Here is a 27,587-nt window from a genome sequence, read left to right as displayed (position 1 = left end):
AGGCCTCCCTGAGGTGTTTGGTATCTCAATAATGGGAGCTAATTTAAATGGTTCAATAGGTGGCTGGGGTTATACAATTCCATGCCTACTAGATTCTCCCTCCTTTCTTTTCCCAAGTTGCTTTTCCATTTGAGATACTTGGTTTTCCAATGATTGTATCTGGTTACCTCTTTCCTGATATGCCTTCAAAACCTCTTCAAATCTAGCATTAAGTTCTAGAAACTTATCCAGTTCCTATCCAAACACCACATTGCCAAATTTTATCATTTATGATGCCATTCTAGATATTTGTTTACTACCAACCTTACCATCCCTAAATACTGTAAGTGCACCAGTATGCTCTGCACTAGAGATTTCCTACATTCTAGTTTTGTCTCTCTTTTCAATTGACCAAATCACTAGAGCTTGGTGGTCTTCACTAAATATAACCCCCCTGTGGGCCTATAATATTTCTTCCTCTATTTTTTATTGTACATCTTTCTCTTTTCTAATTGAATAAAAAATCATAGCATTAGCTATGTCCCATTCTAGAAAAATTAGGACCCTTGACTCTTTGACTAATTGCTTCCTGACCTCAAGTGTGAATTGGGAAAAATCACTTGGCTTTTACCTCTTCTTGAATAAGAATTTTTGGTTTGCTAGGTTGCTCTATTTTTATTTTCTCACATGTTTTCTCAAAATTTCCTATGTTCTTCCTCCACAAAAATTGTGCAAAAGCCCTAGATTTACAGAAATTTCATCATTAATAAACTTCTCACAAGATTGAGATATAATTGGGTCTATCCCCTTACCTTGATAATAAGCAATTATATGGTCCAAGGAGGGTGCAAGAGGCTCTTGAGGTTCTCCACTTTCTAGATCTATAGTGGTAACAATGAAATCCCCTTCTCCACCAATCTATCTGAGTTTCTCCCTTAAGGATGCTTCATCATCTATCTAGATTGGAGTTTGGCTTGATGAGTACTCTTCTTCATGAGAGCAGGATCCTTGTTCCAACTTTTGCCTCTTTGGGGTACTAGTTGCAGATGGGCTCTGTGGCCTTGGTCATTCACAAAGGGGAGCCTATTGTAGATGTTGCACCATCACATATCCTGCCCTCTTTTGCAAATTATATTGACTAGGAGCTACTATGTTTCTATTGTTTATTCTTCTCTGTACCTTTGTAGCCTATCTAGATAGGTTTTGGCATATATAGCCTTTTTCTTATTCATTGTTTGCATTATTGCAGCAAAATTGTTCATCAACACATGCATTTTGGCTCCTCAGAATTTTTTATCCTTCAAAGGATCATAGGTAGAGTCAAAAGCATTGATGAATTCTAACACATTGCTAACCACTATCAATTTTTATTTCCTAACTTTTTGCTCTTGTAAAGAGAAAATATTCCTTATAGTAGCTGCAAGAAAATACACCTATTGTGTCATGCGGGCTTCTTTTTTCCTTTCTCTTAAAAGATCATAAAAACCTTATGGATCAATAAATCTTGCATGGGACTCTACCATGTTGTACCTATCCAAAAATAAAATGAGATGTTTCCATCCCCTTTTCACAAATATAAAATCATGTGCAACAGTAACAATTGGGAAGAAAGTACCTTTCTTAGGCAAATCTCTTTCATCAATACTCCTAATTTTCCATAACAACTCTACTATGCCTATCTTCAAGGCAAGTGGAAATGTAGCACATGAGGCTTCCACAGAAAGCCATATACTCTGATCATTATAGAAATATTGTATGGTATTATATCCCCTCAGTTATGAATAGCTGAAATTCCCTTTGCATGGTCTTTGAGTCTGAACAATTCTAATAGCAATTATGGAATCCTAGGGCTATCTCCTCTTAAAATAAGTCTAACCCTAGATGCAAAATATCTATCAAATCTCACAAAACTGGCACCTCTAGCCTCTAAAGTCATGTCAACACTAATAACTGGACCAGATTCTTTTCTTCGTCCCTTGTTACTTCCAACTCCATACCCTTAGAGAAAAATAACTCCCTTAAATAGGCATACATGCATGAGCAATGAATACCCTTTTGTTGATATTCATTTCTCATACCAAACCATTATGAATTTCTTGTGCAAGAAAAGTGGCAAAATCAAGAATACTACTCATTCCAAATTGCAATGTCTGACCTATGATCAGAATAATGGAACCTTAAATATGTTCCTCCTTGTCCATCCCAAAAATTCTACATAGGGTGAAGTATAATGCATGAGCCCTAGGATTGAAATGTTTTCTCATTAATGGTTCTGGTGTATGGGTTGTAACCAAAGGCAATGTACTAATCCTAGGAAAATGTTGTTGTAGAGGTACTTTCCTTAGGTATGTTCTCTGTGCATCATACCTTTCTTGAAGGTCATCCAATTAATTGGTGTCATGCAAAACATGGTTAGGGTTAAGATTGAAAACTTCCCTAATCAGTTTAGGAGAAACCTTAAAAAGATTGTCTCCAGCATAATTCTTCACAAATCTAGTAATATGATCATACTTCTTAGCTAAATCAGTAAGTAGATCACTACCAAAGAAAACCCCAGGTACTACTAGCTTCCCAATGTCAAATTCCAAAATATTTCTCAAAGGAGTGTCAAGGTTTCTCTCAGTAAACCATTTTTTAAACAATTCCAGACCTCCCATAGAAACCTTCACATCTCTTACCCAATTTTCTCTATCATAGAAACCTTCTACTACAACTACTTTAGGGTTCTTTGGAATAAGCTCTCTCCCCTTAGTTATTTGATTTATAGATAGTGGGAGTTGTTCAAGGAAATCATCATGTACTGCCCTCTTAAGGTAATCAATCTGTCTAAACAATTCCTTTTGTACAAGAATTTTTAAAGATTTTAAACTTTCGCAACACAAAATACTTGATTTTATGAATTGCAGACCTCTTGCTAAATTTTTTATTCTTCTCTATAGAATTTCTACCATAATTCATTGAATTACTTGGTAGAATTACTATGCCCTAGCTCCAAAGGTTCTTTTGTGTTCTGATAACTTTTTATGCTTTAGTGGTTCAATAATGGTGAGATCGTGAACTATATCAAGGCATTGAAATCACATGAATGAGTTCTGAGCAGTATTAACTTCCATTAGCCATTATTTCCATGCTACTACCAAGTTTAAAACTTATTCATTGATTTTAGCAAATCAAATAGCCCTAATTCAAAAAGTAGAATTGCTTTATTGCTTTAAAACTTTGGCCATGTGTCAAACAGGCGCTTCCTTGCATTGCTTAATCTTCTCATATTTTTAAATTACGAGCAAGTGCCAGTTGTTGATCTTCCTCCAGATCAAAAATCAAGAGAAATAAAACATTTTTACAACAATAGGTGAAAAATTTAATACAATTGGCTTAGTAAATATTACAACCTAACACACATCATCCCACTTTGGTCGCAACTGATCCCACTTTGCCACATAATGATACCTAGTCAGCTACATTGACCAATAGGAACTCTCCATGTGTTACAGTGCCTTGGGAAAAACATGCTTACAAGTGGGTCCCATTTTGTCTTTTTAGAAAGTGGGTCCTTGATGTCATCTTTTCCACACATTAGGCTGGTGCTTCCTCACTTTGCTTAAACTTCTTGCAAGTTCTCAATGCGGGGAAGAACCCTTCGTTGATCTAACCAAGATCAACGGTGGGCCAAAATATTTGTCTTTCATGGTCCCATCATCCAATTTGACCAATAAAATAATACCTTTTAACCATCATGCTCTAAGAAGTCTGACTGCCATATTGATTGTAAGAGTTTCTATGCCCATGACATCATTACTCTCAACTTGGCATACACATCATATTTGACCAATGAATGTGCTTGAAGTCTTACAAACTTACAACATGGCATGACTCAACAATCTCTTCAGAACCTAGTCCCACTATGCCATGTGGTGCAAGGGAATTTGCCTACATTATTTAAAAATCAAGCAATTTCTTATTACAGGTAAGCACTGGCCACTCATCTTTAAAAGATTTATAGTCATGAGGATTCAAACCTTTTTGAAAAATAACCCTTTTTTGATTAGTCTAACTAGCATTACACATCAACAATCTTTTATAGCTTGACACAACTAAGAACATACCCTGCGCAGTTGGTCTCACCTCACCACACATCAGATTAGCACTTTCCTACATTCTTTAAAATTTATGCAACTTCATATAGCGGGTAACCACCAACCATGGATCTTACATAGATCAACGATTATGAAACCTTGCACCCTTACAACATCGAGTGAGCAGGAATGACCAATGAGACACTTTACTTTAATCCAACTCATCTGACACTTGCCATGGAAGATATGTCATGATTACCCTATGAACAAGTGGGCCCATGATATCACATTGGTGCTATGTGTGTTGTTGGCACTTGCCCGCATTGTTTAATTCTTATGCATTTTTATATAGCAGGCAAGCACTGGCCTTTGACCTAAACAAGATCAACAATGCATAAATACTGAACATAAAAGAATACCTTTATTAAAAGACCAACCAATGACATCATAGGAAATTTGGAATGTGCATTAAAAGTACTGAAAATATTGCAAAAAGGTTTTGACAAACTTTGACAAACCATAAACTTTGCAGCACACTGAAGTTCCATCATCAGCAAGGACTATGGGGCACAAAAGCACTCCCCCACTTTAGTTAAAAACCTTGCATTAAAATATTGCAAGGAAGTACTCTTCATCAATCTGACCAAGATTGATGGTTGATAGAAAGGTACCACAGTTAATATTTTCAAAAAATATTCTCAATAACTACAATATAAACAAGGACATAAAAGGTTTAACAAAATTTATGAAGTCATCCTTGCATAAGTTAAACCTTAGGGTAAAAATTTCCCACCTAAAAATAGTTTGAAATAGTATTTTTAAAGATTTTCAAAAGCTAGGGTAAAACAAGATAAAACATTAGGGTTTTTGATGAATTTTACCTAGTGTCTTAACCTAATTTCAAAATTTTCAAGGCACATAGTCAAGGTTTTTCACTATTAAATGCACAAAACAAGAATGGTTAAAAACCAAGCCAATAGTGGCTCTATTTGGGGACATTGAATCTCTGGATTCAAATGAGGGCTTAGAATTTCTAGGAGAAGCAGACCACAAAACAAAGATTCCTTAAAACTGACAACTTTGAGAGAGAAACAAACACAGGGAAAAACTATGCATAGGAAAGTACACAAAGACCAAAGGATTTAAAAATCTATAGAAAAACCCTAGACTACTATTCATGGAAAAATAAGTATTTTTTCAAGAAAAATACCTCTTCAAGAACTATCCATGAACTGGCAGTTCAAGAATGTTGTCTAACAAATCTTTGACAATATAAGAGTCTTCTCCCCATGTATTTTCAATCAAATAGGGAGTTAACTAGATAGGATCAAACTCACCATGTTTTCCTTTATCCTCAATTTGGATATTCCACATGAGGACTAAATCTCCATCTTCAAACTTTTTCTTTACTGTCCTCTTTTCATATAATGTCTTGACTTCTAGTTGAAACTTTTGGTTCCTAAGGGATGCTTCTCTCCTGGTTTATGCCAATCCTACCAGCTCATCCATCCTTTCTTGCTTGTCATAAATGATATCCTCATCATACATTTGAATATAGTTATACAAGCTCATTATGTTATTTTGAGGCATCCTTTCTTGAATTCCATATACCATATCAAATGGGGCTACTCCAATGGCTCTCTTGACAGTGATTTTTTTATCATCCAAGGTCTTCTTAATGACTTTTAACAAGCTTTTATTTGTGGATTTAGCTTGTCCATTTCCTTGTGGATGATATGGGGAGGATGTTGATCTAGTAATTCCATATTTGTCATAAAATTTTATGAATTCCTCATACCTAAAGCACATTTCATTATCTGTTACAACATTATGAGGACAACCAAATCTGGAAATAATATTACTTAACAAGAAATTGTTGACAATTTTACTAGTTTCATTTCTTGTAGGGATTGCTTCTACCCACTTTACGAAATAATCAGTAGCAACTATAATCCAAGAATAGTAGTGCTAGATTTAGGATAGATCTCACCTATGAAATCCATACTCCATTGCTGAAATTGTGCTTGCACCTCAACTGGCTTTAATGGAGTATTGCTTGAGAACTTCAATTTTCTAGCAAACCTTTGACATGCATCACATTTCCTAACCATGATTTGAGATTCATTAAAAAGGGATGGCCACCAAAATCTAGCTCTCATTACCTTTTGTGCAGTGGTCTTGGCCATATAATGTTCTCCACAGATTCCAGCATGCATTTCATTCAAGATTTAGTTTTCCTTTTCTTGATCAATGCATTTTAGTAATACTCCCTCAAAATTTCTCCACCATAAACTATCCTTAATAATGATATACCTTATGGATTGTAACTTAGTACTTTTCTTCTCATTTTCAATCAAATGGGAAGGAGCTTCCATGTGTTGTAGATAATGGACAACATTAGCATACCACTCATAATGATCCATGTCACATAAATCAGATCTAAGGTCATCAACTACCATATTTATTTGATTAGCATCCAGATTAGATTGAGCCATGAGTTTTTCCAAACATTGACCTCTTACCAGTTTAGTTATCTATATTTCAATCTTAAATTTGTGGATCTTATTAATCTACCTACATCTTCTCCTTGACACTTCTTGTTGAGAAAATATGTCTTTTACAGTAGCATCAGGCACAAATGCAATGACAATAGCACCTATAAAGTAGCATCTAAAAGCCTTAAAACCCTTTACTAAAGCATATGCTTGTTTCTCATCTATCTCATATTTCAGTTTAGTAAGCTGTAATGACTTACTAAAGAATGCAATTGGTTGCCAATATCCTTCCTCATTCTTCTGCAGCAAGACTACAACTACAGTATGGAAAGATGAAAAAGAAAATATGTGACTTGGTTTTGTATAATCTAGAGTCCTGAGGATAGGAGAATTCTTTGCAATAGTTTTAATATCTTGAAATGCCTATGAAGGTTCACCATCCTAGTCAATAATAGCTCCTTTCATGAGCATTTTATAAATAGGTCTATTAATCTCGGCAAAGTTTGTAACAAATCTCCTTAGAAAGTTAACTTGCCCAAAGAAGGATTGAATTCCTTTCACACTCTTTGGCCTAGGGACCTTATCAATGGTTGCTACACTTTCAGGATCTATCTTTACTCCATCCTTTGATACTATATGCTGCAATAATTTTCCTTCAATCACTTCAAATGTACATTTCTTAGGGTTTAATGATACTCCATATTCCAAGGCTCTGATAAATATCTTTTCCAAGTGCCTACAATGGTCTTCAGCCTTTTTAGAATAAGTTGTGAGGTCATCTTCATATACAACCATAAACTTATTGATGTACTCATGGAAAGCTGCAGCCATGGCTCTTTGAAAAGTGGTGCCATAATTAATCAATCTAAAAGGAATTCTCAAATATACATAAGTTCCCCAAGGAGTTGTAAATGTTGTCTTAAACTTCTCTTGTTCTTTCACCAGGACCTAGTTATATCCTGAGAACCCATCTATCATAGTCATAATTTTAGACCTAGTTACTTGCTGCAACATAGCTTCCATGTTTCGTAACCCATAATTATCTTTTAGGGAAGCAATGTTCAAGTTTCTAAAATCCACACATAGTTTGATATCTCCATTCTTTTTCCTAATAGGTACTAGATTTGAGACCCAAGTGGAATGTCTAATAGGTTTAATTATTCCCCCATCCCTTAACTTCATTAATTCCTCTTACATTTTAGGGGCTAGAGTGGGATTAACTAGTCTCTGTTTCTACCTAAAAGGTTTTACATTATCTTTCAATGGTATGACAAGTTGGAAAAGATCTTCTCTATAAGCCTTTAAATCATCATATGACCATGCAAAGACATGTCTATATTTTCTTAGTAAGTCAATCAAAGGCTTTCTAATTTTAACTAACAAATTTTGGCCAATATAAACTTTCTTAGGGGCCTCAATAGTACCTAAATTTATCTCTTCTAGCTTTTGAGGTTTACAATCTTTAGCTCCAGGCCTTACCCTATCTTGGTTATCAAACATGTCTTCCAAAACAACCAAACCTTTAGTAACTTCATTCATCATTAATTTTATAACCTCTTGACCAAAAATTGTTTCTTTCCCATCTATGGTTTTAACTAAATCACTCTATTCCAACTCTTAACCATGATATTTATCTTCATTTAGTAAGAAATTCACAATGTCTTTGTCATCTTCAAAGACTTGCCAGTGTTCAATATTGTTAGGTATTGATGGCCTATTTTGAACCTCAATCTATGAAATTCTTGCAAATGATATCTCTTGGGGTTTAATTGCTACATTTTTCAATAAGTCGGCCATCTTATTTTGAGTTCTATCTCTCCATGATATACCAAATGCATCAAATAATTCAATCTGATCCCAAACATCATTTCTATATTGTTTCAGATTTTTATTCTTAGAAGCATATGTTCCCCTTATTTGTGAGATAATAAATTTAGAATCACCTGTAACCTACAACTTTTTTATCCCATGTTGGGTAGCAACTTTCAACCCTAACAAAAATGCTTCATATTCAGCTATATTGTTAGTGTATGAAAAGTTTAGGGTAAAGGAATATCTAAAAGTGTTTTTCTCTAGAGAAACAAAAACTCCCCCTACCCCTGAACCTTCTTTTGAATTGGCCCCATCAAAGAACATTGTCCATAATATAGGTGAGTCCATACAACACTCAACTTCATGTTCAATCACAATAGGGAATTTCTCAACATCTTAGATTATTAACTCATCTCTGAATGCATTTACACTAGTATCTAAAAAGAAAGTAGGATCTTTGTCAATTTCTTCATACAAAATAGGACTAACCCTTGGCTCTCTATCTACTTTATTAGCCTTGTCACCTATGTGAAAAGTTTCATAGGTTAGGTCACATTGTAGACTACCTCCCATAGTAGCACTCTATTTTCTAGAAAGAAACATTCCATAATGTGAAAGAATATTAACTACAAGAATTGACATGGTCAACTCTACCTCAGGGTATGCAACTAGCTTAGATTGTAAAGCATTTATAGTACACATGATTGGGACTTCTCTAGCATCCATACCTCTAAATATGCCTTGTTTCGTATCTACTTTCAATTGTAGGGCTTCCATTACTTTGAAAAACATGATGGTATTAGAAGCTCTTGAATCTATCATGCAATTTTTAAGGTCTTTCCTCTTATAATCAGACTGAGAAAAAATGGGTCAATATCCTCTATGTATGCTACGGATGAATCATCCAAGAACATTTGGGGAATTTGGGACATAATACCACTATCTTCTACTACAAAGGAGTTTTTCTAAATGACATTTTGTTCTACATTGTTGTTGTTATTTCCTATCCCTCCCAACTATGACAAAGCTTTGCTCTTATGCTCTTCAATTCTAAATAGTTCAAACAAGGGTACCTTAATATTAATTTGCGACAAAATGGATATCATGTCAATAGTATCATACATAGTGAGTTTCATAATCATATGTAGAGTAGGAACCTTCTGAGAAATATGGACTACTATTTTCTTGGTAGTATCAGATCCCTTTTCTTGCACAATTTCTTTTGTTGTCTCGTTTGTTTGAAATTGAAATTTCTTCTTAGGTTCCCACTTCTTGGTTTTGATTTCTTTAATCTTGACTATCTTTGCATTAGCCTTCTTGTCTTCATCTTTCATCTTATGTATAATATCTTTTATCAATATACTAGAAGGCTTCCCAACATCATTGTTAACTATTCTATTTCTCAAACTGTAGTTACTATGTACTTGGGAAATCATCTCTATAGTGATCCTTGTTGGATACAATTGTTCAAGTGTGTGTTGTCTTTGATGTTTAACAAATGTCATATCAATTGATAGATAGAGTCTACCAAGCTTAGTTGGTCAGCAAAGAAAATTCCAAAGTTTACTAAGCGTTCTTAAAAATTACTTTGTGGAAACAGTTTTTATGAGCTCACCCAAGCATTGAATGATTTTGTGGTAGAAGTCAGTGGTAACCGAGCTCACAAGGTTAGCAAAGGAAAGTCAGTGTTTATCAAGTTCACTCAATCTCCAAAGACTTTTGTAGACTTCACAATTTTAACTAAGCTTCAGTTGGGTAACACTAGAAATCATTTTTGGAGTAGTGTTTACCGAGCAGGGTTGGCCAATGAAGGATTTTATTGTTTTGGAAAATAAAGTTTAATTATTTCATGCAATAATTGTAGCCGATTGATGTAATGATTATTGATAATTGTAAGTTGTAATTAGGCTGACTTGAAAATTTGTAAGGTACAAATGGAAGGGTGAAGTTGAGAATTCTAATGTATGTATGAATGAGCAAGCATGCAAGTGTATTGATTGAAGAAGAAAGTGTGAGTGAATTTTTAAAGATGGTCAGGTATCCTTAAGGACCATCAAAGTTATATTCAATCAGGAAGGATCTAGTGTGAACCAGAACTAAGATCGGTATCAACAATTCAATTGCATCTCATTCAGGTCTATTCATTGTTACTTTCTCACCATTGTAGCAGTGATTTCTAAATCTCTTACTAGAGTTGGTTTAACAATAATTTTGTAAATCCTCTAACAATGTGACAATTCTACTAAATTTTTCTAAAGTCCTCTAGCAATGCCACTCCTAGCAGGGCGATTAAATCCTCTAACAAGGTCACACCTAACAGTGTGTTTTGTATCCTTTAATAGGGTTGGCTCCTAACAAGGCTCACTTTAGAGGAGTGAAAATTAGTAGCTAGTTACTTGGTAGTTTTCCTCATATTGGGTTTCTATGTTAAATTTGGTGTCTCATATGTTCATGTTATTTCTTTTATGAATTCATGTTAATCATTGCAAATGCTTAAAGATTGCTAATAAGTTAACATAGACTGCATCTATTGAGTTACAACATTTTTTTGTATGTTTACCGAGTGATAATAGTAACTAGTTTTATAAGACATCTAAAGGATCTATGGATTTTTTTTGTGGTAATTGTTTCACCCACCCCCCAGCACCCCCCCCCCCCCCCCCCCCCCCCCCCCCACCTCAGTTATTCCATCTATATTTTCAATAATTGGTATCAAAGCTTTTGATTCTTGCAAGAAGGATCAAGGATCTAAGCTAAAGATCAAGATGTCTTACAAGAGGGAAATTCTAAGGCTTAATAAGGATAACTTTTTAGCATGGTAGGCATTGATGAGACTCCATCTGGCTTCCATTGGAGATATAGAATTGAAATACCTTGATGAAGAATATGTAACTCCTTTTGGTACATTATTTTTTGATGACATTGCTAAGAAGAAGACTCATAACACCATGATGACATACATTGCATCTGCTCTAAGCTATGAAGAATTTGATGATATCCAAGACTGCAAAACTACCTTTGAAATGTGGAACAAGCTGAAGGATATCTATAGAGGTGATGACAATGTGAGAAGAGCTAAAGTAGAAAAACTAAGAGGACAATTTGATCAGATGAGGATGAGAGAGGATGAAAACATTGCCAAATATGTTGAGAGAGTCAAAGCAAGTGTTAGTGCAATAAAAGCTTCTAGAGGAGACATCAAAGAGGAAACAGTTGGAAGTAAAGTTCTTAGAACATTGCTTCCCATTTATGCAATTAGATTTTCTATAATTCAAGAAAGAAGATGTGAAGAAAATCATAAGATAAATTTAGAGGCCATAGTAGGAAGATTGATTGTATCTGAGCTAGATAACTATGACAACTATGTTCTAGCTTCCAAGAATATTGAATTAGCATTTGAAGCCGAGCTTTCCCTCAAAGAAAAGGCTAAGAAGATAAATGATTCTCAATCAGAAAGTGAAGAAGAATCAGAAGAAAGTTCTAATAGTGATCTTGAGGTGGTTGAAGCTCTACTTGGAATAAAATATTCTAGAGGAAAAGGAAAATACAAGGGTAAGGTTCCTCTATTCTATTTTTCATGTGAGGAAATTGGTCATATTGATACTAGGTACCCAAACAAGAAAAAAAAGGATGAAAAGAAAGGTTACAAGTGCCATGGCAAGAAAGACTTCAAATCATTCAAGGAAAAAGGTAAGAAAATATGTTTTATGGCTAAGGATTCTAAGGATTCTGATAATAAAGAAGATGAATTTGATAATGATGAGGAAGATAAGATGGTACTTATCTCTCATGTAAGCAAAAATGATACATGGATCATAGATAGTGGTTGTTCTCATCATATGACTAGTGATAAAACAAAGTTTGAACATTTTGAAGATTATGATGGTGGTAGTTTGAAGTTTGGTAATAATGAACCTTGTTGCATAAAATGAAGAGGAAGAATCTCATGAACTAAAAAGCTTGTATGTGATAATGCCTATTGGGTTGAAGGACTAAATCAAAATCCATTGAATGTGGCACAACTAATCAATATTGGATTCAAGGTGGAATTCATGCATGGAAAGGCAAGACTACTGGATGATAAAGGAAAGTTGATTGGATCAGGCATACAAACAAAAGGTAATTTGTTTTATCTTGAGCTTGGTAAATGTTCATGTTTTATTGCTCAAGTTGAAGAAAGTTGGTTATGGTACATAAGGTTATGTCATGTGAATTTTGATAACCTAGTGAAAATAAGAAAATTCAGGAAAGTAAGAGGCATTCCTAGTATAAAGAAACTTGAGGTTGGTCTATGCAAGAATTGTTAGATTGGTAAGATGAGAAAGACTAGATATAAAAATAAAAACTATCAGTCTAAGGAAATTTTGGAAATTGTGCATAATGATTTGTGTAGACCTATTGGAATTGAGAGCTATACTAGAGAAAAGTTCTTCATTCTTTTTATTGATGACTACTCAAGAATGATGACTATTATGTATCTGAGAGAGAAGTCAAAAGCATTCAAGAAGTTCAAATGGTATTTGGCCAAAGTAGAAAAGGAAATAGGAAAAAGACTGAAATGTTTGAGATTAGAAAAAGGTGGTGAGTTCATTTCCCATGAATTCAATAACTTCTGTATTGAAAGAGGAATCAAAAGATAGGTATTAGCTCCTAGAACTCCTGAGCAGAATTGAATTGATGAAAGAAGGAATAGATCTATCATGGATTGTGCAAAGACTCTAATGATTGAAAAGAACATTACTATCAAATACTAGAAGGAAGCTATTGACGTTGTAGTTCATATCTTGAACTGAGTACAGTTGAAGAAGGACTCATTCAAAACCCCCTATGAGTTATGGTATGGCTATAAACCCAATGTAAGTTACCTAAAAGTATTTGGAAGTAAATGTTATATCTTGAAAGAATCTAGAAAAGGAAAAGTTGATGTGAAGGGTGATGAAGGCATATTTTTGGAATATTCTTGCAAAAGTATGGCATATAGATGTTTGAAATTTTTTACTCACAAAATCATAGAAAGTGCACATGTGAAAGTTGATGAGTTTGTAGAAAGGACTGAAGAAGAAAGAAAAAAGGAACTAGAAGACTATAGAAGATTTGCTTTCATTGAATTTTATACATTGCAAGATGCATCTATCAATCAAGTGACTTCTACTCCTGAGTCTTCCTTAGCCACCAAGATGCAAGAAGTTCCAACCAAGTCACAAGGACCAAAGTCATAGTCTAAAGCTACTGAGCTACAAACAAATCAACCATAGCCAAAAGTTGAAACTCAAAATGAAGACAGTGGAACTCGATCAAAAGGCAAGGAACCTGTATTAGCTAAGTATGTCAGGAGACATCATGCACTAGATCAAATTATTGGAGAAAAATTTGAATGTCCTATGACAAGAAGTAAGCTAAAAGGTACTTGTCTACTTGCTGATTTTGAACGTAGAAATGTCAAAGATGCATTAGAAAATGAAAGTTGGATTGAGGCTATGAATGAAGAGATAGAGAAAATAGAAAAGAACAAAACATGGACTCTTATACCTAGGCCTAAGGATAAAAATGTGATTGGAACTGAGTATTCAAAAATAAGTTGAATGAAGATGGTAAGGTATCAAGGAACAAAGCTAGACTGGTATGTAAAGGCTACTCTCAAGAAGAAGGAATTGATTATGGAGATACTTTTGCTCATGTTGCAAAACTAGAAGGTGTCAGGACCTTACTTGCATATGCTGCATACAAAGAATTTAAGGTATATCAGATGGATGTCAAATCTACATTTCTCAATGGTATTCTAGATGAAATCTACATTGAGAAACCTAAAGGTTTTGTTGACACAGAATAAAAGGACATGGTCTACAAATTATGCAAAACATTGTATGGTTTGAAACAAACCCCTAGAGCATGGTATGAAATATTCCATAACTATCTTATTCAGATTAGTTTCCAGAGAACTAATGATAATAGTAGCTTGTACATCAAGGAAGGACCGAATAACAAGATTGTTTTTGGCAGAACTATTTGTGGATGATACATTGTTTATAGGAAATGATGATCAATGCAAATAATTTTTAGAGAAAATGAACAATGAATTTGGGATGTCAATGTTTGGTGAGATTAAATTCTTTGTTGGTCTTCAGATTTAGCAGAGCCAGAATGGTATCTACATCACTTAGTCTAAGTACATCAAAGAGATACTCAAGAAGTTTGGTGTGGAAGATTGTAAACTAGTTGGAACTCCCATGTGTAATAGACTAAAGCTTACCAATGATGATGAATCAAAAGAGGTAGATCAAACCTTATACAGATCAATAATTGGAAAGTTATAGTATGTGGTTCATTCAAGGCTTGATATTGCTCTTGCAGTTGGTATAGTCACAAGATTTTGAACATAACCTAGAGAAAATCACATGATGGAAATCAAGAGGATCTTGAGATACTTGAAAGGCACTGAAGATTATGGATTGTGGTATAAATTTGTAGAAAATTTGGACTTGAAAGTGTTCACTGATGTTGATTGGTTAGGAAACATTGATGATAGAAAGAGTACAAATGGTGGAGAATTCTTTCTTGGAAAGAGGCTAGTGTCTTGGACAAGTAAAAAGAAAAATTGCACATCCCAATCCACAACAGAGGCAGAGTATGTTGCAATAGTAGTAAAATATTCTAATATTGTTTGGTTTAAGTAGTTATTGGAAGGCATGAACATTGAGATCAAAGAACCAGTTGTTATGTTTTGTGATAATACAAGTGCAATCAACATATCAAAGAATCTAGTAATGCATTCCAAAACCAAGCACATTGCAATAAAGTATCACTTTGTCAGAGAATTGGTGCAGGATAAGGAGATTAGATTGGAATATGTCCATACAAAAGAAAAAATTGCTGACATATTCACCAAGCCATTACCTAAGGGTGCATTCTTGTATCTAAGAGGTAAGTTAAGGGTCATTCCCCTATCTAAAGCTCACTAAAATAAAGTTTTATTGATGCATCAATAGGAGTCAAGTTGAAGATCTATCAGTTGATGTAGCATCGCTATGGAAACATTGCATATGAATTAGTAGTCAAGGTACATTGCTACTCATTTGGTATGTGTTGTCAAGGAAGGAGAGTTTACTATCATATCTTTCTAAAATTTGAATTTGTTTATCGAGAGCTTATTCTTTGAAAATAAGCTACGTAATTCCTTCACAGAGGTAGATTACTACATTAGAGAAGTTTGTGGCATAAAATCTAAGAGGGAGAAATGTTTTGTCAAGAAAAAGACTTTTTCCCAAATTTTATTGTGCTATGACATGTTGTGTTGCCATCAATGCCAAAGAGGGAGATTGTTAGATACAATTGTTCAATTGTGTGTTGTCTTTGATGTTACACAAATGCCATATCAGCTGATTGTAGAGTCTACCAAGCTTAGTTGGTCAGAAAAGGAAATTCCAAAGTCTACTGAGTGTTCCTAAAAATTACTCTGTGGAAACAATTTTTACCAAGCTCACTTGAGTGATGAACGATTTTGTGGTAGAAGTTAGTGGTAACCGAGCTCACAAGGTTAGCGAAGGAAATTTAGTGTTTACAGAGTTCACTCAGCCTCTAAAGGATTTTGTAGAGTTCATAGTGTTAACAAAGCTTCAGTTGGTTAACACTAGAAATCATTTCTGGAGCAGTGTTTACCGAGAAGGGTTGGCTAATGAAGGATTTTATTGTTTTGGAAAATACAATTGAAGTATTCAATGCAATAACTATAGCTGACTGATGTAATGATTATTGATACTTATAAGTTGTAATTGGGCCGACCTGACAATTTGTCAGGTATAAATGAAGGGTCAAGTTGCAAATTCTAATGTATTCATGAATGAGTGAGCATGCAAGTGTATTTATTAAAGAAGAAAGTGTGAGTGAATTTTTAAGGATGGTTATATTTCCTTAAGGAGCAAAAAAGTTATATTCAATCAGGAAGGATCTAGTGTGAACTAGAACTGAGATTTGTATCAGCAATTCAATTGCATCTCATTTAGGTCTTTTCATTTTTACTTTCTCACCATTGTAGCAATGATTTCTAAATCTCTTAATAGAGTTGGTTTAATAGCCATTTTGTAAATCCTCTAACAAGGTGATAGTTCTATTGAATTGTTCTAAAGTCCTCTAACAAGGTCACACCTAACAGTGTGTTTTGTAACCTTTAACAATGTTGGCTCCTAACAGGTCTCACTTCAAAAGAGTGAAAATTAGTAGCTGGTTACTTGGTGGTTTTTCCCATACTGGGTTTCCATGTTAAATCTAGTGTCTCATGTGTTCATGTTATTTCTTTTATGCATGCATGTTAATCACTGTGAATTCTTAAAGATCAGTAATAAGTTACAACATTTTTCTGTATGTTTACCGAGTGACAGTAGTAACTAGTTTTATAAGACATCTAAGGGATCTGTGTATTTGTTTTTGTGGTAACTAATTAACCATCACTTCTTAGTAATTTCCTCTTTACAATGCATCCTCAAGTTGACATGAGCAGCTTCAAAAAATGTAGCACATACCTGATCTTCATCATATCCTTCATTGTCTAAGAGTACTTGTTGATGATGTAATTAATAAGAAATTTTCTTATTTTCAAGTTCATTTTCTATTTATTCAAAATTAGAATCCACACCATCACTTCACATACTCACCATGTTACAACTTACATCGTCATGGCATTTTTCTTCTTCTTCCTCCTTAGTTTGTGCACTATGATCTGAAGCAAATGATTGAGAAACTACAAAATATTCTTAAGAGTGAGGTGAATGACAAATAATACACCATAGCACACTATCATTCATATTAATAGAATTTATTTTTAGAGGATCTGGTGTATTCTTATCTTTTACATTTTGGGTCTAGTTAGGAATTGGCTTGCCATCCTTCCATTGGGTGGTGTAAGGGTAATTTTTCATTCTAGGTTGTCTATTGAAATTACTATTGTTCATAGGGGCCTTCTCAAAAACATTTGGATTTTGGGTATTAAAACTAGTGGGATTCATCTTTTTTAGCAATTCCAACACCTGACCTATTGTGGGTTCTTTTGGCTTCTTTCCTATACGAATTTTATCAACCTCCTTTTTTTTGTTATTCTTGGGATTGAACAACTTTGGATCATCTCTCCTACTAAGCTTACTAGATGCCTTCCTATTATTCTCAATATTTACTGCAACCTTATAAGCATCCCTCAAAGTTTTAGGATCTTTATCCCTCAACTGATAAGCCATTTTGCTATCAAAAGCATTAAAATATGATGTAAGACAAACATCCTCATTCAACCTCATAACCTAAAATAGTTTGTACATACCTTTCTATAATCTTACATTACTTTCAAATGTAGACTCATTAAGGTTTTTCTTGATATTATTGAATTCATTAAACATGAACCCTACATTGGTATTATCTCCATACTGCTCTTTGAACAATTTCTCCAAGTCACTCCATGATGTAATACTATCATCAAGTAACATTTTGAGCCAATCCCTTGCATCCTCAATTAGTGAATGAAAAAACAACTTTATTACCACATCCTCATGCTCAAATTCATAATCATTTAGCATATCTATAAAAACTCTTAGGTGCTATTCACTAGTATCAACATTGTTTCCAGAGAACTTGACAACTTTATCTCTTAAATCAAAAGATATAGGATGTGGAGCACTAGGGATACCTGCAAATGAATTTTTTTTATATTTTTCCATGTATACAAGTTTATTCTAAAAATTAGGAACATTTTAGGTGCCTACTATATTGGCTTGGTTAAGAACAACATTTTGGGATTGTTGAGGCTGGACAAAGGGGGCTTGAGTGCTAATGGTAGATGATGAGGTAGGGGCAGATTGAGATATTCCCTAAGTTAGAATCATTGGACCAATAGCCAATACAAAAGTTGTAGATGGGGTAGAAAAATTTGGCCATGAAGCCAATGCAAAATTAGATTTTATGAACTGGATTATCCTCCTAGTTTCAGTGGCTTGAGCTTCATTCTCTGCCTTCTCAAGCTCTTTTACAAGATCTTCCTTCTCCTTTCTAGCCTTTTCGAGATCTAAGTCCAATTTTGACATGGAAGGCTTTATGGATTTTCTTGGTAGAGCTTGAGGTTTATTTTTTTGGATTCCTATGGCTTTTCCCTTTCCTTCATCTCTAGCTTTCATAGTAGGTTCTATAGGGTCTACTTGGACAAGTTTATAAGCTTGGAATTGAGTAATGACTAGTTCTTGCTTTTGACTTAGGAGTTTTTCTTGTTCCCGAACTTTATTTCTTGGATTGTCTACATCTCCAAAGACATCAATATGAAGGATTGCCATTCTTTCTTCCAACTTCTTATTTTGTTCTTTTAAGGCAGCCATCATTCTAAGCAGATTACCTCTTTCCACTATAGCATCTAGGGTGGCTTTCTCTCTTTCCTTTTCTAGGAAAATGTACTTGGCTTCTTCCTCAGAAATCTATTTCTTCAAAACTCCTATCTCTGACCACATTTCTTTAGGATCTATAGAAGTAGCTTCTGAATTAGTAAGATCATCCAGGACTATACGATTAAGTTCAATGTATGGGATCACCCTGGGGTTAAAATGATCTTCAAATGAACTTTTGAGCCCTAGCCTATGATTCATCTCAGTTATTAGATCTAGTCTAGGGGATACATTCCCTATTGATGACATATCCTTATCTTGATATGTTCTTTCATCTAGTACTGGGGTACTAAATATCCTTCCTAAGAGTCTTGTGGTTTCTGATTCAAAACTAAGTGAATAAGACTCTCTCCCTACAACTAGTTGATATTGAGAACTAACTGATACACTGCATTTGGCCTTTGAGGTGGGATTTGGGTCTACCTTTTTCTTATTTAGGTTCTTCCTAACACCGTTAGGTAAGTCAATATAGATTGGCACATTAGGATTGGCTCTTGTGTATGCTCTTCTATTTTTTCTTTTGTCAGTCATTTTACTATTTATCAAATAAGCACTAGATTCAAAACCTCGACTCAGTCACCACCCTATCCTAGGGAAATAGAACAATTGAAATTACTACTAACTTCAAGGAAAAACACAATATAATATGAAAATATCTGACACACAGATGGACCAATCACTAAGATCATAACACTGCAACTCTTGCCTGACAGATAAGACACATGGAAGGGCTAAACATGTCAGTACAGGTCTATGGTATATTTTCTTTTCTCTCCTTTTTAAACTCTCAAGGTTTTTCACTAGAACACACCCATTACAACCATGAGAAATACTAAATATCTGACACACATGTACACAATAGGACCAAAGAAACTACAATACTTCTCATACATGTGTTGGATAATTCCCCAGTAGAGTCACCATTTTGTTAGTGTTTTAAAACTACTAAACAACAAAATTCTCAATACCAAAATGAAAATATTCACATAACCTAAGGATGAGCCAATTTCTATCAAAAATTACATGTGAAAACCATTTGGACCCAACTTCAACAAAAACAAGGATGATTTTCTACTCTTCAGGCTTAGCAAAACTAGGGTGGGTATACACAAGGATGATTTAAACTGAATGTTGTTATATGAGAATCATATTAGTTTCATTCTGATTCTCAGCCTCTATCTTCAGACACATACATGATTTTTACATTTTAGATAAAATACATCCCATATATCAGATTTGGTCACAATTCTTCTATAGGTTTGCAAGTATCTCCAACAATAGTGGCTAACTAAGGCTAAAACATTACGTGCAAACAAGTGCTGACCACCTTTGAAAATCTTCAAGAAAAGTAAAATAAAGTTGATTGTGATTTTAAACTTTGATGCTTATTCATGATCTACCTATCTGCAAAGTGAATTAATTTGATTAGTGCCTATTCCATTGGGACTCATAGTCTACTCCAACTTTTAAATCTGATTTGTTGTCTTTACAACAAATACTGACAACAATTCTAATTGGAATTCATTCTTATAGGCATCGTTTCTATTACCAAAACAATCCCATCAAATTCATCAAAGTCTTTACTTAATTCATTGAATTAATAGTAGTAATGAATTGCATTAATTGAACAAGCTTTACTCATACAATCTCAGAATAACCAGGTAAAAGCAAAGGAGACAAAATTCAACAAGAACTGATATGGTGACAACTCAAATTTGTATTAATTTTCCTTGAAAATTGTATAAAATTGTAGTAAACTCAAAGTGACTCTAGAAAGAAACATGAAGATCGCTCAACATTAATGTATTCTCAAAAAATTTTGCAGAGAAGATACATCATAAAGTTTTCTCCAAGACTGGACTAAAAACATCCTAAGTATGAAACTAAAAATGCATTAGAAATCAGACCCTTCTCTAGCCTTGGAATCTCACTTATATAATGTTAGATGAAGCAAGCATCAAGCATAGAGAACTGATAGGTGTCCCTTTACAAAAGATATTTATATTTTTCTCCCACAAAAAGACCAAATTGTGTGTAACAAAAAAACTTACACATCATTAGGTTCTTTTGGTAGGCCCTTTTTTCTATTACATCTCTCAGAAAAAGTAAACGGCATGATTTGATTCTCTTATTATTCTAAATCTTCATAATAAGTGCCTATCAGGCTTGAAAGCAATGTGTCCTCTTCAGTTACCTTTAAGATTACATCAACTTGGGGATTCTCCTTGTCTTCACCACTAACTGTGAAGGTAAAAGTTACGTTTACATCTTCTTCTACCTCATCACCTTCTACCATTTGTTTTATAGACAAAAATTGTTCCTTCCACTCATTGTAAATAGTGTCATTAGGCAGTCATAATTTAAAATCTCCCTTTGTACAGTTACTAAAGAATTTCCAATTGATTCTACTTCAACCAAATCTTTTCTGATGGAACTATAGAATAACTGCACTTTAACCAACTCCTCATTGGTCATTGCCCATAATAAATGTCCAGTTTCATTCATGACATTATTCATTCTTTGACAAAGTATTTCATCCAATTCCCTTTTCCATTCTTCTGTTTCCCTTATTTTATCAACATTTTTTAGAGCACTAGCAAATAAATCAAACTTTTAAGCTATATATTTGGAGAAACAAATTGTCACTCTTTTTTGAAATGAATCCCATTTGTCATCAAAATTCTTCAACTTATCTAACAAATTAAAAATCTTCTCTATCTAATGACATGACAACTAGATGGATACATACATGATAGTGATATCATTATTTCTTTCAGTCCACTTCTATACAATGGGTTTTATTCTATCCTCATTTCCCTTTAATTCATCTTTGATTGCTGCAATCCTTGCCAATAGGTCAAAAAATGTTGGTGATTCAATTCTATCCATCAAATATATTATTCCCAACTTTATTTTTTCTTCATATTGATTGTTCAACTCCACATGTAGTGCATACAATTTATTCTTAAATTCTTCTTCAAAATCCTCTACAGTGTAGAATTGAGGCCTCCCTAGGGTGTCTGGTATCTCAATAATGCAAGCTGATTTAAATGGTTCAATAGGTGGCCAGGGGTATACAATTCTGGGCCTACTAGATTCTCCCACCTTTCTTTCCCAAAGTTGCTTTTCCATTTGAGATACTTGGCTTTCCAATGCTTGTATTTGCTTACCCCTTTCCTCATATGCCTTCAAAACCTCTTTAAATCTAGCATTAAGTTCCAAAAACTTATCCTCTTTTTGTCTAGACACCATATTGCTGAATTTCATCATTTCTGATGCCATTCCAAAGATTTTTTTACTACCAACCTCACAAGCCCTAAATACTATAAGGGCAATAGTATGCTCTGCTTTAGAGATTTCTTGCATTCTAGTTTTCTCTCTCTTCTCAATTGACCAAATCACTAGGGCTTGGTGGTCATCACTAAATTTAATCCCCCTGTGGGCCAAAAATATTTCTTCATCTATTTTGTATTGTACATCTTTCTCTTTTCTAATTGAATGAAAAATCATAGCATTATCTATGTCCCATTCTGGCAAAATTAGGACCCCTGACTCTTTGACTAATTGCCTCCTGACCTCAAGTGTGAACTAAAATAAGTCAATTATAAACTTTTCTCTTACCTCTTCTTAAATAACAGAGTCTATTTTACTAGGTTGCTCTATTTTTATTTTCTCACACATTTTCTCAAAATTTCCTATGTTCTTCCTCCACAAAAATTGTGCAAAATCCCTAGATTTTGAAAAAAATTCATGATTAATAAACTTCTTAGAAGCTTGAGCAATAATTGGGTCTATCTCCTTACCTTGATAATTAGCAATTGTAATTTCCAAGGAGGGTGTAGGAGGCTCTTGAGGTTCTCTATTTTTGAGATCTATAGTGGTAACAATTACATCCCCTTCTCCACCAATCTGTCTAACTTTCTCCCTTAAGGATGCTTCATCATCTATCTGGATTGGATTTTGGCTTGGGGAGTACTCTTCTACATGAGAAGAGGATACTTGTTCCAATGTTTGCCTCTTTGGGGCACTAGCTATAGATAGGCTCTCTGGTCTTGGTCTTTCATGAGGGGGAGCCTGTTGTATATGATGTACCATCACATATCCTTCCCTCTTTTGCAAAGTATATTGACCAAGAGCTACTATGTTTATGCTATTTATTCTTCTTTTTATCTCTGCAGCCCGGTCTAGATAGGTTTTGGCATATGTAGCCTTTTTCTCATTCATTGTTTGCATTATAGCAGCAAAATTGTTCATCAATACATGCATTTTGGCTCCCCAGTATTTTTTATCCTTCAAAGGATCAAAGGTAGAGTCAAAAGCATTGATGAATTCCAACACTTCACTAAACCCTATCCATTTTTCTTTCTTAACTTCCTACTATTTTAAAGAGAAAATATTCCTTGTAACATCCTCAGGAAAATATACCTATTATGTCATTTGAGCTACTTTTGTCCTTTCTCTTAAAAGATCATAAAAACCATCTAGATCAATAAATCTTTCATGGGACTCTGCCATGTTTTACCTATCCAAAAGTAAAGTAAGATGTTTCCATCCCTTTTTCATAAAAACAAAATCATGTGCCACAGTAACAACTGAGAAGAAAGTACCTTTTTAAGGAAAATCTTTTCCATCAATAGTCCCACTTTGCCATAACAATTCTGCCATCCCTATCTTCAAAGGCATACGGAAAGGTAGCACATGAGGCTTTTGTAGAAAGCCACATACTTCAATCACTGTAGAGAAATTGTATGGGATTATATACCCCCAGTTATGACTAACCAAAATGCCCTTTGCATGGTGTTTGGGTCTGACCAATTCTAACAATGATTGTGGAATCTTAGGGCTATCTCCTCTTAAAAGTAGTCTAAGCCTAGACGCAAAATATCTATCAAATCTCACAAAACTAGCATCTCTGGCCTTTGAAGTCATGTCAACACTCCATAATTGGATTGGATTCTTTTCTCTTGCCCTTTTTATTTCCAACTCCATACCCTTAGAGAAAAAAGTAATTCCCTTAAACAGACATATATGGATGAGAAATGAATACCAACAAAATGGTCTATTTACCTTTCCTTGTGATATCCCCACCAAACCATTATGAATTTCTTATGTAAGAAAAGTGAAAAAATCAAGAATATTACTCATTCCAAATTGCAATGTCTGAGCCATGATAAGAACAAGGGAACCTTTAATATGTTTCTCCTCATCCATCCCAAAAATTCTACATAGGGTGAAGTATAATGCTTGAGCCCTAGGATTGAAATATTTTCTCATTAATGGTTTTGGTGTATGGGCTACAACCAAAGGCAATGTACCAATCCTAGCAAAATGCTGTTATAGAGGCACTATCCTTGGATATATTCTTTGTGCATCATACCTTGGCTGAAGGTAATCTGTGTCAATGGTCTCAAGCACAACACGATTAGGGTTAAGATTGAAAACTTCCCTAATAAGTTTGAGAGAAACCTTGAAAAGATTGTCTCTAGCATAATTCTTCACAAATCTAGTAATATGATCATACTTCTTAGCTAAATCAGTAAGTAGATCACTGTCAAAGAAAACCCTAGGTACCACTAGTTTCCCAATGTCAAATTCCCAAACATTGCCCAAAGGGGTGTCAAGGTTTCTCTCAGCAAACCTTTTTTAAAACAATTCCAAACCTCCCATAGAAACCTTCGTGTCTCTTACCTAATTTTCTCTATCATAGAAACCTTCTTCTACAACTATCCTAGGGTTCTTTGGAATAAGCTTTGTCCCCTTAGTTATTTCATTTATAGACTATGGGAGTTATTCAAGGAAATCATCATGTGCTGCCCTCTTAAGGTAATTAGTCTATCTAGAGAATTCCTTTCATGGAGGCATTTTTAAAGATTTTAAACTTTCACAACACCAAATACTTGATTTTATGAGTTGCAAACTTCTCACCTGCTAAATTTTTGCTTCTTTTCTTTAGAATTTTTGCCACAATTCATTGAATTACTTGGTAGAATTTTTGTGCCCTAGCTCCAGAAGTTCTTTTGTATTTTGATTATTTTTTATTCCTTCGTGGTTCAATAATGGTGAGATTCTGAACTATATTAGGGCATTGAAATCACACGGATGAGTTCTAAGCAGCATTAACTTCCATTAGTTGTTATGTCCATGTTTCTGTCAAGTTCAAAACTTATTCATTGATTTCAACAAATAAGATGACCCTAATTCAAAAAGCATAATTGGTTTATTGCTTAAAAAATTTGGCCATGTGTCAAACAGGCACTTCCCTGCAATGGTTAAACTTCTCATACTTTGAAATTGTAGGCAAGCACTGGTCATTGATTTTCCTTCAGATCAACAATCATTGATTTTCCTTTAGATCAACAACCAAGAGAAATAAAACATTTTTATGGCAATAGGTGAAAAGTGTAACATAACTAGCTTAATATATATTCCAACCTAGCACACATCATCCCACTTTGGTCACAACTGGTCCCACTTTACCACATGATGATACCTAGTTAGTTGCATTGACCAATAGGAACTGTCCATGTGAATAAATGCCTTAGGAAAAAACCTCCATGCAAGCAAGTCCCATTTTAAAGAAAGTGGGTCCTTGACATCACCTTGCCACACATTAGGTTGGCACTTCCTGGCTTTGCTTAAACTTCTTGCAGGTTCTTAATGCAGGGAAGTGCCCTTCATCAATCTGACCAAGATCGAGGGTGGGTCAAAATCTTTGTCTTTCATGGTTCCATCATCCAATTTGACCAATAAAATAATACCTTTTAACCATCGTGCTCTAACAAGTCTAAGTACCATATTAATTGTTAGAGTTTCTGCACCCATGAAATCATCACTCCCAACTTGGCATACATGTAATATTCAACCAATGAATGTGCTTGAAGTGTTATGGACTTACAGCATGGCATGACTCAACAATATCCTTAGAACTTGGTCCCACTATGCCATGTGGTGCAAGGGCACTTGCCCACATTATTTAAAAGTTGAGCAGTTTCTTCTTGTGGGTAAGCACTGGCCACTCATCTTTAAAAGATTTATGGTCATGAGGATTAAAACCATTTTGAAAAACAACCCATTTTTGACTAGTCTAGCTACCATTACAAATCAACAACCTTTTACAGCTTGGCACAATTGAGCACATACCCTGCGCAGTTGGTCCCACCTTGCCACATATTAGATTAATGCTTTCCTACATTCTTTAAAATTCATGCAACTTCATATAGTGGGTAAGTGCTGACCATGGACCTTACATAGATCAACAATTATGAAACCTTGCACTCTTACAACATTGAGTCAATAGGAATGACCAATGAGACACTTCACTTTAATCCAACTCATCTGATAGTTTCCATGGAAGATATGTCATTATTACCCTTTGAATAGGTGGGCCCATGATGTCACATTGGTGCTACATGTATTGTTGGCACTTGCCCACATTCTTTAATTCTTGTGCATTTTCATATAGCGGGCAAGCTCTAGCCTTTGATCTAAACAAGATCAAGAGTGCATAAAAATGAACATAAAGTAATACCTTCATTAAAAGATCAACCAATGACATCATAGGAAATTTGGAATGTACATTAAAAGTATTGAGAATCTTGCAAAACAATTCTGACCAACTTTGAAAAACCATAAACTTTGTGGTGCACTGAAGTTCCATCGTTACCAAGGACTACATGGTAGAAAGGTGCTTGCCTGCTTTAGTTAAAAACCTTGCATTAAAATATTTTGGGGAAGCGCTCTTTGTCAATCTGACCAAGATCAATGGTCGATAAAAAGGTACTATAGTTAATATTTTCAAAAAATATTCACAATAACTTTAGTAAAAAACAAGGATATAAAAGGTTTAACAAAATTTATGAAGTCATCCTTGTGTAAGCTAAACCTTAGGGTAAAAATGTCCACCTAAAAATAGTTTTAAATAGTATTTCCAAAGGTTTTCAAAAGCTAGGGTAAAACAAGATAAAACATCAAGGTTTTTTTATGAATTTTACCCAAGGTCTTAACCTAATTTCAAAATTTTCAAGGCACATAGTTAGGGTTTTTCACTATTGAATGCAAAAAATAGGAGTGGTGAAAAACTAGGCCAATAGGACCCATTATGCATTTCATCATAGATTTTATAAGCTTAAGTGTATTCCCCTAAGGTGCACTTAATGGGGGATGTTAGTGTAAATAATTATTATTTTATCTTTGCTTAAGTTTACTTAGGATAAATGCATTATTTTATTATTTATTAGGTTAGACACCTAAGAGATTGCTTACTCATATGAGTTCTCTTGTTGACAACACAGGAGTAAGAAACTCTAATTTAGCACATGGTGTCTACATCACTAGAGTTTGCATAATCAACTGAGTTATCAAGTAGACAACATAGTTTTTCAAACTCTCAATTTAGCACATGGTTTCTACAACATAATTTTATGTGACATACCTTTGTAGGCTTATCATCTCATCATCACACTAACTCTTGTGCTTATTGGAGGATAACCCATTCCTAGTGGACATGTGATTAGTTGTGAGGCTTATCATACTACTACCTCCTAGTAGTTCTAGATGCGTCTTAGGGGCCTTTATATATAGGCACCTCTAGTGTACTATCAATAAATTACAATTAATTTAATATCATATTGTTGTTTTGATCATACTTTGTTGGTCTATTTTTTTTATAGTTATTGTGCTTCTTGGTCTTGGGTGATTTTGCCCCAAGGTAAATTCTTACACATGTCAAGGAAGACCATAATGGGGTAAAGTATAGAAATCAACACAATGCCCTAGTAATATGGTCTATACATAAGAGAGATAAGGAAACAATCTAA

Source organism: Cupressus sempervirens, chromosome 4 (genome assembly GCF_028749045.1).
Source record: "Cupressus sempervirens isolate cs-2001-9-10 chromosome 4, ASM2874904v1, whole genome shotgun sequence".
In the NCBI taxonomy this organism is placed as follows: domain Eukaryota; kingdom Viridiplantae; phylum Streptophyta; class Pinopsida; order Cupressales; family Cupressaceae; genus Cupressus; species Cupressus sempervirens.
This window is presented reverse-complemented; position numbering follows the sequence as displayed.